Source organism: Quercus suber, unplaced genomic scaffold, assembly GCF_002906115.3.
Source record: "Quercus suber isolate HL8 unplaced genomic scaffold, Cork oak 2.0 scaffold_58, whole genome shotgun sequence".
NCBI classification, from domain to species: domain Eukaryota; kingdom Viridiplantae; phylum Streptophyta; class Magnoliopsida; order Fagales; family Fagaceae; genus Quercus; species Quercus suber.
In genome coordinates this window covers 1,288,494-1,300,366 of record NW_027069523.1, presented here as the reverse complement: position 1 = coordinate 1,300,366, position 11,873 = coordinate 1,288,494, and the positions used below count along the sequence as shown (strand labels likewise).

The window sequence follows — 11,873 nt, the reverse complement described above, 5'->3', positions numbered from 1 at the left end:
TTTTTTGTTGTTGTTGAATTGTTGCCGGAATTTGTGAAAATTTTTTCAGAAAATAGCATTTTAGAATACATCCAAACACATGAAAATATTTTTCACAACAATTTTCATAATTCAACCAAACACTTAAAAATATTTTCCTTTTCCGGAAAATAGCATTTCCGGAAAATATGTATTTTCCAGAGAATGTTTTACACGAAACAAACACAGCCTAAGAATTTTTAAAAATTATTTTTAAAAAAATAATATTTTTGTTAAAAGAAAATATAAGCTTTGAATATATATATATATATATATATAATTAATTAATTAATTAATTAATATACGTATTCCTATCATATTTGTGTCCTAATTTTTTAAAAATTACCGCATCACCATGTTGTACTTGTATTTGTGTTTGTGCATAGCCATGGATAATTAGGCATTGGGCTATGAAAAAATATATAAAAAAGTAAATAAATACTATTTTAGAATTTATTAATAGGTTATATTATAAAATAAAGAATGAGATATGTAGTGCATTTTTAAAGTGAATAATTAAAGTACAAAAAGTGAATTTTTGAAGAGGTAATTTATGCAAATGTTTTTTGGTTTCATTGACCAAAATTTATATTGCCTTTTTGGATAACATGTCACGCCCCAACTCCCAATTGTGAAGATATTGTTGTTTACTTTGGTCACATATGTTGCACAGTTTTATTCTTTCTGACGTGACACAACCTCGTAGGAAAATGTCTCTCTCTCTCTCTGTCTAGAGTCCAAGGCATTAGGGGCAAAAAAAAATCACCCCCTATCTAGGCAACCTTACCAGTGACCACTGTATCTCATGTGAGGAAGAGCAAAAAAGGCCTTTTAAGCCTCGAAGGTTGACTTAGTTAAAGAATTGGTTCATTAGTTCAACCAGTAGTTCATTGGTTGAATTGTAAGTTTATTAATTAATTAAATAATATATTTTATAATTATAAAAGACAACTAAAATAAAATAAAAATACTCCATTTAAGTAAATTAATAAATTACAACAATTGTATCCCCACTCTAACCAATATATATATATATATAACAATAAAAAATTACATTATATATATAGCCAAAACTCAGAGAAAATCCAATTAGATTTTAATTAGATTCTCAATTTTGTATCACGTGTCCCATTTAATTTTTAATTTTGTGCCAAGTTAATTATTGAGTGTAAAAATCAAAGAGTCTAAATCCAATTTGATTTTAAATTGGAGTCCAATTTTTCGCCATGTGTCCGTCTAAGTTTTTAATTTTTGTAGCAAGTGAATTATTGGATACACAAACCGAAGAGTCTAAAATCAATTAAATTCTAAATCATATATATATATATATATATGAGAAACCATTACATATTTTAGAAATATATGGTATAAAAAAAATGTAAGTTAATACCACGTATAATTTTTTTTTTTTTTTGAAAACAATACCACGTATAATTTAAACCATATAATTGTAATTATTTTTAATTGTACTCATGCATATGCACGGGGCTACATACTAGTATGACATAAAGTTAGAGAGTAAAAAAAAAAAAAAAAAAAAACCACACACACACACACACATCATAATTTTTAATTGTACTCATGCATATGCACGGGGCTACATACTAGTATGACATAAAGTTAGAGAGTAAAAAAAAAAAAAAAAAAAAACCACACACACACACACACATCATTCACATAAATCATCCAATAAGCAAGTTATATAGTTCAAAAGTCTTGAAACAAAATATCTAATAGATATTCAAAATAAATTTTTAGTTTAATCATTAAATCCTAGAGCATAACAAAATTATTTAAATCTCCAAATACAACTAATGATTAAAATCTTGCTTGTGTTCTACTTAGACCAATCAATATTTTTTTTGATTTTATCCGTGTGTTAAAAAGATTAACCCATACAATTTGTCAGGTCATTGCATATACGGTATTTTACACCAAACCATTCGGATACTTTGGTTCACGATTTTCAAACCAGAAAATATTGCCTTTTGGCCTTCCTTTTTGATAATTACACCTTTCAAAACATTGCTCATCCAAAATTGCACTAACTTTGGAAGTTGGTGTTAGACTCTAAAAATGTGCACAGCAAAGCAAACTTTGTGACTTGCTTGGTAGGGTGCGCCAGGCCTGAGTTGTAGTGCAGCACAAGGGCAGCGCTTAAGAACCACAGTACCAAGCTACCGAAACAGGCCCTCCCCCATTATAAGAACAGATGCTACACTTGATCTTAGCCGAAAGGCCGAGAAAAGTATGCTTAGGAATGTGCTTTACTTCCTCTCTCCTTGTTTCTTTGCCTACCGATGTGGGATAAAAACCACTTTGCAAATATCCCACCTCACTGAATGTAAAGTTGAACTTTTCAATCGCTAAAATGGTATCTTTTATCTTTCTTTCTTTTTTCCTCTTAAACACGTAAGGTACAAAGATATGTGGACATATACAATTCTTTTTCTCTTTTTGTTCCTATACATTCCTTTAAATATTCGATCTAAACTCTTAAAAAGGGACTCGTATAAATTGATATGTTGAACTGTGATGGATGCCTTACCCAAAAAAAAAATGTTTAAAATTGATGTATGAAAATTAAAAGGTCTACTATGGCAAGCATATTTGATCAAATAAAAGACCAAAATTCTCACAGAATATATATAGCGCTATAGGAACTGTCTTGAATTTACTTCATGTCATGTTGGTTTGAAATTATAGGCGCAGTCTTAATTGGAAAATAATAATGTCAAACAGCATTCACAATGGTCAACCCATGATAAATTGAATGGAAAAATTAGATGGGCAGCAGTCCTGTTAAGCTACAAAATAAACTGAATGAACAAATTGACAATTGCGATGACCCGGCATCAGCATTCACAATGGTCAAACTATGATACCTTCAATTAACGCTATATATTATATTGCACGCCTAATTCTAGCATTGCTAAGCTCATAAATAAATAAAAATGTTGACATTGTAAGTTGTGATTGAATTAATATCATTTTTAGATAAACGACTAAAACTAACACAAATTTTATTAGTATCAATCACATCATGATATCTTAGAACAATTGTGAAAAAGATCATAGAAATTATTGTATCTCTAAACAGATTGTTTACATATTTCTTAAATGCTTTCCCCTTTTGCATGCATTAAAAAGGTTTCTGTTTTTCATTATGTCTTACTTGTTATATTGGCTCAATTTTATGTTTGGACTTTTATGGTATGTTTGGATTAAGGGGGAATAGATGGAGAGTGAGGAGGAGTAGAATATAGTTAGCTAAAAATAGGCTAATTTTGGCTAGAACTTCATTTATAGAACATCTCTCTTCTTTTCTTTTTATAATTCAAAAAGGAGGCGAGCTTGTGCATGTGGTAATTGTCCTTCACCCACTTAACCCCAACTCAAATCCACAACTTCTAAACTCGCAAGTGTAATAAGTCACAAGAGTTTTCTACCACTAGACCATGCACTCAGATGGTATATAGATCTCTTTTTGTATAGTTTATTTTGCTTAATACAATACATATTTAATTCTCCTTTTACACGCTTGAACAAAGTGAATATTGTCAATATAGAGTATAGCTGTAGATCTTGATAGCTTCTGATTAGTTTCTTGCGGCACTCTTGACTCTTGAGAGTTGAGACTCAAATTCATGAGATCTCACATGTTTGAGTAATTGAATAGATGGTTGGTGGTTGTACTTGACAACTTGTACCAACATGACGTTGCTGGTGGAGGTGGGGCCAAATGAAGAAAAATGCCTAGTATAATTTAGGTTGAACGTTTCAGCACCTGTCTATTGAGTACAGTTGCAGCTATATCTCTTATATGATTTAATGGTTAATGATTCAGCCCAAATTAACTAAAATGCAATTACAGAAAAAAGTGAGTCGTGGGCTTTGCTTGACCTTTTATTCCCAGTGCTGGTGATGAGCACTGTAAGGTCTGTGACTGACTGGGCAACTTGCCAAAGAATCTCTTCAACCAATTGTTAATTATAAACCCAGTTTTCAAATTGGGATTTTACTAATCTGTATCTTTTTTAATTTTATTTTTTTAGGTCATTTTCCAAACTCTATCACAAGCACCAACAAACAAGTAAAGTCCATGACTTATTCGATTATGATATTGAAATTGACTCTTTTGCTGTATTGACCAAACCATCATAGTGGCGAGCTATACTGGGGAAATTGCTGGAGCAGTACTAAGTTGATTTTATACCTAAAAAAAAACCGTTGATTTTATACCTAAAAAAACAGGATTTTATTTATTTGAGAAAGGAACAAATTGACTATGAAACCTCACATTATTTATCTGATGTAAACTCGCCTATCTTATTTAATCTAATAATCTATATCTATCAACTAACGTTTTTATTTTGTCTTTTTTTAATCAATCGAAGGATATATTGGTAACCTCAAGCCTTTTACTACAGATACAAGAAAAGAAAAATTGCATATATATAATTTATAGAAAAGAATTATTGCAATATGTATATATATATATATATATAAATTTAATAAATTAAGGACCATTACTTTCGTAGTCTAAAAGGTTTCTCTTGTGTTGGTTCACGCTTTGATTTTCTACCGAATCATTGGGTACCCATTCCTCTACGCTAAGCCACTTAAAGACAAACCATTCAAGATCTTACACCTACAGCCTCTATTTATTTATTTATTCACATTCACATCCATGTTCACATTTTTTATATTTGTAGCCCCCACAATTGACTACGTACTTGTTGGGTGTGTCATGTGTGGAGTGTGGACTGGTGCCGTCAGCCGTGGTGCGTGTCAAACATTTTTATTTCATTATATTTTCTAAAAATTAGAAAAACCCTATTTCTAAACAAGGATGTGAAAACTGATTGCGATATTATATATCATAGAAGGTGACACTCTTTTACCATGTATTTTAAGTCCAAAAAATTATAGTTTGTGGTGTGCTATTATATTAGAATCCCTTTTTTTCTTTCATTGTGTATGTGTTTGTTTCTCAATAAATAAATAAATAAATAAAATCCAAAAAACTATACCTCAGAAAAAAAAAGTCACAAATATAACTCCAATGAATTATTTTAACCTAATATGACATACGATAAGAATAATAATAAAAAACAGTAAAACCTAAAAATAACTCTATCTATACTATATTAAATAACGAGCTCTTTTAAGATTGAGACTCATCATGATTCTAAAAAAAAAAAAAGACTCATCATCAATGTCATGAATTATCAAAATGTCTTTTTTTTTTTTTTTTTTTTTTTTGAAAAAATGGTATGCTTCGGATTCATTTAGATAATGAAGATCGGATTCTAGGTTATGGTTCAGGAAGGATTCAACGTAGTTTTATACGTATACCAACGGAAGATAGAGTAAAAATTGAAATAAGTCATTATGATTCAACCAAAGGGCATATAGTTTCTAGACTCCGAAACAAGGATTCAAACGATTAGGTGTTTTATGGCATGAAACAACTCTAAGCATGGGCCTCGCTTATTGATACGGTCCAAAAGCCCCACTTGAATACATTTCATTTTTTTTTTTACCGACAAAAGAATAATACACACACAAGGGATAGGGAAAGGATTTCTAACACAAAGGCACACCACAGCTCCAATCTATGGCCATAAATCAAAAGTATTTGTCAAACTGTACTTTCATATATATATATATATATATATTTTTTTTTTTTCATATGCTAATATATAAATTAAGAAAGAAGAGTGGATGAAGTGATTATAATTTATAAACGTGAGTGTCAAGCACATTTTAAAAGTACCACTATCCTCCATGTAATTTAGGTATGACGTGTAAATAAAACAAATTCTATGTAAATGAAAAAGGCAAATTATAAAATAATAATAATAATAAAACTTTTTTTTTGAAAAGAATGTTACAGATTTTATTAAGGTAAATTAGCCAAATTGGCTATAATTAGAGTACTAAAATGTGAAGGAACATCCTCAAGAGCACGACAATTTTTCCCTGCAACAATTGAGGTGATATATAGTAATTGATACTAATAAAAATGATCTTAATGATGTAGCTATGTAGAAGTGATATATATATATATATTATTGGTAGAAATGTAAAAGTGTCATTAATCTAATAATAACTTATCATGTTTATAGGGCCACCTTCAAGAAATTATTCTTTGTAATTACTCGATACGTGTGGGATGGGGAGATTGCAGATGCTCAAGAGAATAGTTAAATATTTAAAGAAGTCTAGACACCATTGTTATGAAAAAAGAAAACTTATCATGTTTATAAATATTTTAAAAATTTTGAAAAATAACATAACAAATTTAGATTTGACTTCATGACTACTAGTGTTGTTTGCTTGTGTTAGTGAAATTTCAGAAGATCCTCTAACAATTATGGTGATAAAAATGGGGAATAGATAGGAAGGAAGTTTCAATAATTGTAAATTTGAGGTGCTAATTTGGTTGAAGTGACTTACATAAATTACATCTGACAAAAGTGAAAATGACTTATATATAAATTATATAATTAACAAAAGTGTTAGGTCCCCTTCAAAAAAAAAAAAAAAAACAAAAGTGTTAGGTACATTTGCCCCTAATGTTAGTTACCCGGCTGTTGGACCAATATGCCCTTCCACTTAATTGGATGTACAAATTGGTTTCTGAGTTTTGTTTATGTGTCAGAAAATTTTGATGAACAATTGAAAAAAATTGAAACATGTTGATATTTATTTATTTTTAATTTCTACAACTTATATTAATTTGCAGATATATTTAAATTTTTTTCCTACAACTTACATGCATTAGTTTATTCTTTAGGCCTCAAAAAATAAATAAAATGACGTTGCTCCGTGTTGACTGCAGGCAGTTGACTATGAAGGTTTTTTTCTTTTTCTTTTTTTGGGAAGTTATAGTATATACTTGCAGCAAATCATTTTATTTCTTTGTTCAGAAAAAGAAGAGGTCAGTTTCTCAAAAAAGAAAAGAAAAAGAAGAGGTCAATTACTTTGACTTTGCACAAGGTATATAAATTAGGGTGAAGACGCACATTGCTTGGATTATTAATTTTTTAAATTGAATTCAGTCATAGACGACATGCAAATGGCAATTACCCATTCAACTATAGCATTATATCGCTTGTCAAGGGAATTTCTTCTAATGATTTTACCCTTTTTATAGAAATAATAATAATAAAAATAAATTAAAAAATTAGAAAAGAAGAGGGAGTGGATGTGGGGGTGTCTTTGATTCAAATACTTGAGGGCAAGTAATGTTAGTTGAGGTATAAGGCTTTTGACATTAAAATATCACTTGACTCGCTTATTATTATTATTATTATTATTATTATTATTCAATATAAAATTTTGCCTTATAATCAATCAGTCATCTCACAATTGAATATTCTAACATACTCGGTATAATGTTAAATTTTTATGAATTGTGTACATAACATATTTTATCCTTAAACTCAAAAATTGAAAAAAAAAAAAAAACCACTTGTGAGTTAAGTCGGTATAGTTAGATGGTACCTCCCCATGCCTTAAGTGCATGGGGAACATAGGGGTCTCATAGAGAGGGGTGAGATATTTACATAGTAATATTTCTAACTAGTTAAAAAAAATCAATAAAAAAGGGAGAAAAAAGCTATGATATAATGGTAAAATCAATTCCATTTTCTCTATTTTTCTCTTCTAAATACCCAATTAATACAAGATAAATTTTCTAATCATTTTTTTTTCTTTTTCCTAGGCCAGACATTATTCTCTCATCCCTTTCTTCAAAACTTCAAACAATAGAGTTAGACAAAGAGCAATCCATGGAAACAAATCTCGCACTAGTTTCTTAAAATTTAATCAAATATATTGTTTTTACCTCTAAATTTTACATGAAGTTCATTTTTCGTTTCTAAACTTTAAAAAGTTTTTTTTTTTTTTGGCCCTAAACTATTGAAAATATTACATTTTCAGTTACTATTGTTTTTTTTTTTTTTTGAAAAAAAAAAAAATATTACATTTTCAGTTACTATTGTTTTTTTTTTTTTTGAAAAAAAAAATTAAAAAAAAAATCCTTAACTATAGAAAAAAAACTTATCTTTTTTGGATTTAAGCTTAAATAACATTTTTATATTGTGTGTGTGTGGCCAATAATTTTGTACCATCTATTCACCACATGTGTGTTCTTTCTTTATTTTTTTATCTCATGGTTATAATAGACATGTCAAATTCTCTAATGCCAATAATAGTGTCACCTAGTTAGGCACATAGGATAATCAAGAGTATTGTAGCTAAATGGCATTGCATAGTCTCCCTTATAAAGAGAATTAATATTTGAATTTCCCACTTTTCTTATATATATATATATATATATAAGAAAAGTTAAATATGGTGGATGGATTGACAAAAAGTGTGACATTTATACTAGTTTTGTAAAACAGTATTTTTGTCTATAACTTAATCTTGTAACAACGTGGACACATGCAATATGTTTCTTTATTAAACTTGAAAGAACTTCCACTTAAATCAATAATAATAATAATAATAATAGTTGTCTTGTTATTATTATTATTATTATTATTGAGTGTTGACATTATTTTCTAGGGTGTGGTTTGGGTCTAGTACCCAGTTGCATTGGACCCGATGAGATAATGATACATATTCACTTTTGAACACGTGTCACCATATTGTACAAAAATCATAAGTAATAAATGCATCATTATTTCGCAAATAAATTATCATTTTTTAAAGAACTAACTCGTAGGAAATGAGACCACATAAAACATTAATAGTGTCACAATAATGTCTGAATCAGAAAATCCAAGCCACTCCACGTGAAAAATTAAGCTCAAATTGCTTTTGAATCTATAAGCACCCATAGCAAGCTATTGGACCAACATGGAAATTGTTACATTTAAGGCTATGTGACAAAAAAATACCATCCTTTAAAGAAGAAAACCAATCCAAATTTCAGAGAGTTTTTGAATCTATAAACACTTTACCTTATGATTTTTGTTAAATTTAATGAAATTTAAAAAAAAGAAAAAAAGACTACTATAATATAAGTTTTTCGTTAAATTTGATGAAAATTTTAATGGTAGTATCAAAGCGTTTATTAGGTGAATATTGCTAAAAGAGTTAGGAAAATATTGTAACTATACTATATATACCATAGTTAAAGAGAAAGATACCATATGCACTAAGATTAAAAAATAGTAACTCTCTATGCATCTCTACTATAAACTGGCTAGTATTTAAATCCTAGCCAAGAACATATAATTCTGCCACTACTCTAACTAAGCAAACCAATCTAGCTTTTACCGAAGAGTTGCACAATTCATGCAACATAACGTGAGCAAGAATTCTTTTCGCTAAATTTAGTAAAATCTGTAATATATTGTCTCAAAAAATGCTATATACATACTATTTTTATAACAATTTCACGATAAATTTTAAGTGATAATTTATTATTAATGATGACTAATGTGCAAAAAAATAATTTCAATAATGAGACCCAAATTAAAATTAATAATAATTGGGTCATGTTAATGGGTGCATCTAGGACAATTGTTAATAAACCATATTAGAAAATTTTTAATACTATTTTCATGGAAAATATAAAAAATTGTCAACAAAATTAATTGTTTTATTATTTTTCCATAAAATGTTTCTAAAAATAATTCTTAAACTAATGTCTTTAAAATATTTGTTAACATTTTTTATAATAATTTACTAGATAAAATTAAAAAAAAATTATTATAAAAAAATTGTGTATGTATCCAGTAATTACTATTACTGTCTATAAATGTTTATTTCGTATATTCATAATAATTCATGAGTCAAGCCGACAAGTGAGAACGGTAAGAAGTCGACAAACAACGTACATGGATGGGTTATTCAAATTTTCTAGTTCTAATGGCAGCTTAGTAGTAGACGCTTCATTCAAGGGCCATTCACTAGTTGGCATTCATACCTTCTCTTCCAAAATTGAAAAAAAAAAAAAAAAGCCAAACCTTTTTTTTTGGGGTCAAGCCAACCTTTCGATCCACGTCCACCTACCCCACACACACACACACCAGACAACCCCACTGGGCCCAGTCCTCGTTTCTCAATTCTCTCTCTCAAATGGAACCGTTACAACCAAAAAGTAACTTTCTTTTTCTTTTTTTTTCTTTTTCTTTTTTTTTTTTAAAAAAAACTTTCAATATAGAGTAAAAATAGAGACATATAAAAATGCACAATTTTATACCATAATTCTATATATTTTTATGTATCTATAACATTACTCTTGAATGTATAATCAGAAAGCTACTTCTATTTTTTATTTATATTTTTTAACTTGACTTATAAACTGAAATCTTAATGAATATGAATATGATACTTATAATCCATAATAATATATATATAATAAAAAAACGTTTAACTTTTGGTCTATTTATAAGATTTTGTCATATAAGCTTTAACTATCATTATTCTATTCTATTTATTTTTAATTAATTTTAAATTATATTCCATATTTAAATAATCAATTAAAACCTTAACAAATTATATAAAAAATCATAATAAATACATAATACCTATGAATAATTATCGTAATTATTAAATTTCATATGTAAACAAAAAATAAAAGAGAAAAAAAATCATATATTATTAATTTTTCCATGCATTACACATGTTATTAACTAGTGGCATTATTTTTAGCATTTGAGAATTATTTTTAAAATAAAAAGATTGAACATGTGACACCAAACTATTGATTACACACAAGATATGAAATATTTTTTTTAAATATTTTGTTATTGGATGTTGTAAAGGAATTTGTTAGTGAACAATTTTAGAAAAGTTTTTGCAGAAAAAAAGTTGAATCAAAACTTTCTTAAAATAGTTGTTTATTAACAAATGTCTTAAGAGCAGTTTGAGAGAGGAAAAAAAAAACCTTATTTTAAAGCCTAATATATATATACACACACACATATACACTAGCCTCTTCGCTTTGAGGCTTTATTTATTTATTTTGGGTTTAATGTAATAATTTTTCCTTTTTTCCAATTTGAAGTTTACACATTTTTCTACTAATATTACATACCTCTTTGAAAAGAAAAATGGTGATGGAGTGAGAAATTTTTTTGTGAAGATCAAAGGAACTGTGGAAAGAGACTTGTGCAAGAGATAAAGAATAAGAGATTAAAATAAAAGATTAGTAAAAAAAATAAAAATAAAAGGCAAAATTAAAAAATAATTATATCAACAATATAAAAGGAAACAAACCTTTTTGAAATTAGAGATGGTGATGAAGTGAGTAAAAAATTAAGGCAATCCAATAGCTAGTGCAAAGAAACTAAAAAAGAGATGTGTGAGATATATCTAATAGAGACAATGTGTATTAATTTTTAGTAAAAAGATGCGTCAAACGTAGTTTTTTTTTGTCGAGGAAATGTGTCAAACGTAGTTATTGGCTTGTTTCTAACTGTATATAAATTTTTTAAGGAAATTAAAAAAAATAAATTTCAATATTAAAAGGGGGAGAGATAAAAGAGGTTTAAATTTAGGAGTTTTAAATTTGAAATGTGAAGAGTAGAAACATGGATGAGAAAGCTGTTTTATTTATTTATTAATAATTTATCTAAAATTTAGGAGTTTTAAAATCAGTGATTTTACATGTTTAATTCTATAATTTAAACTTTTTAACATTTGAATTTTAGGATATTTTAAGTATCAAAAAGTATAAATACAAATAGGAAAAACTCTTTAAATACTAATTTAGTGTATATACCAGTTGTTATAATTTGATTAAAAAAAAAAAAAAAAAGGTTGTTGTAATAAAAATTCAATCATAGTCATGAGCTAACTAACAAGCGCCACGTGCGCAACTCACCTCT

The 11,873-nt window shown here is 27.9% G+C and overlaps 1 pseudogene; it reads right to left on the bottom strand.

Annotated features, from left to right (window-relative positions):
- Positions 1-2,129: 2,129 nt before the first annotated feature.
- Positions 2,130-2,270, bottom strand: LOC111989025 (U2 spliceosomal RNA; annotated as a pseudogene).
- Positions 2,271-11,873: the final 9,603 nt, after the last annotated feature.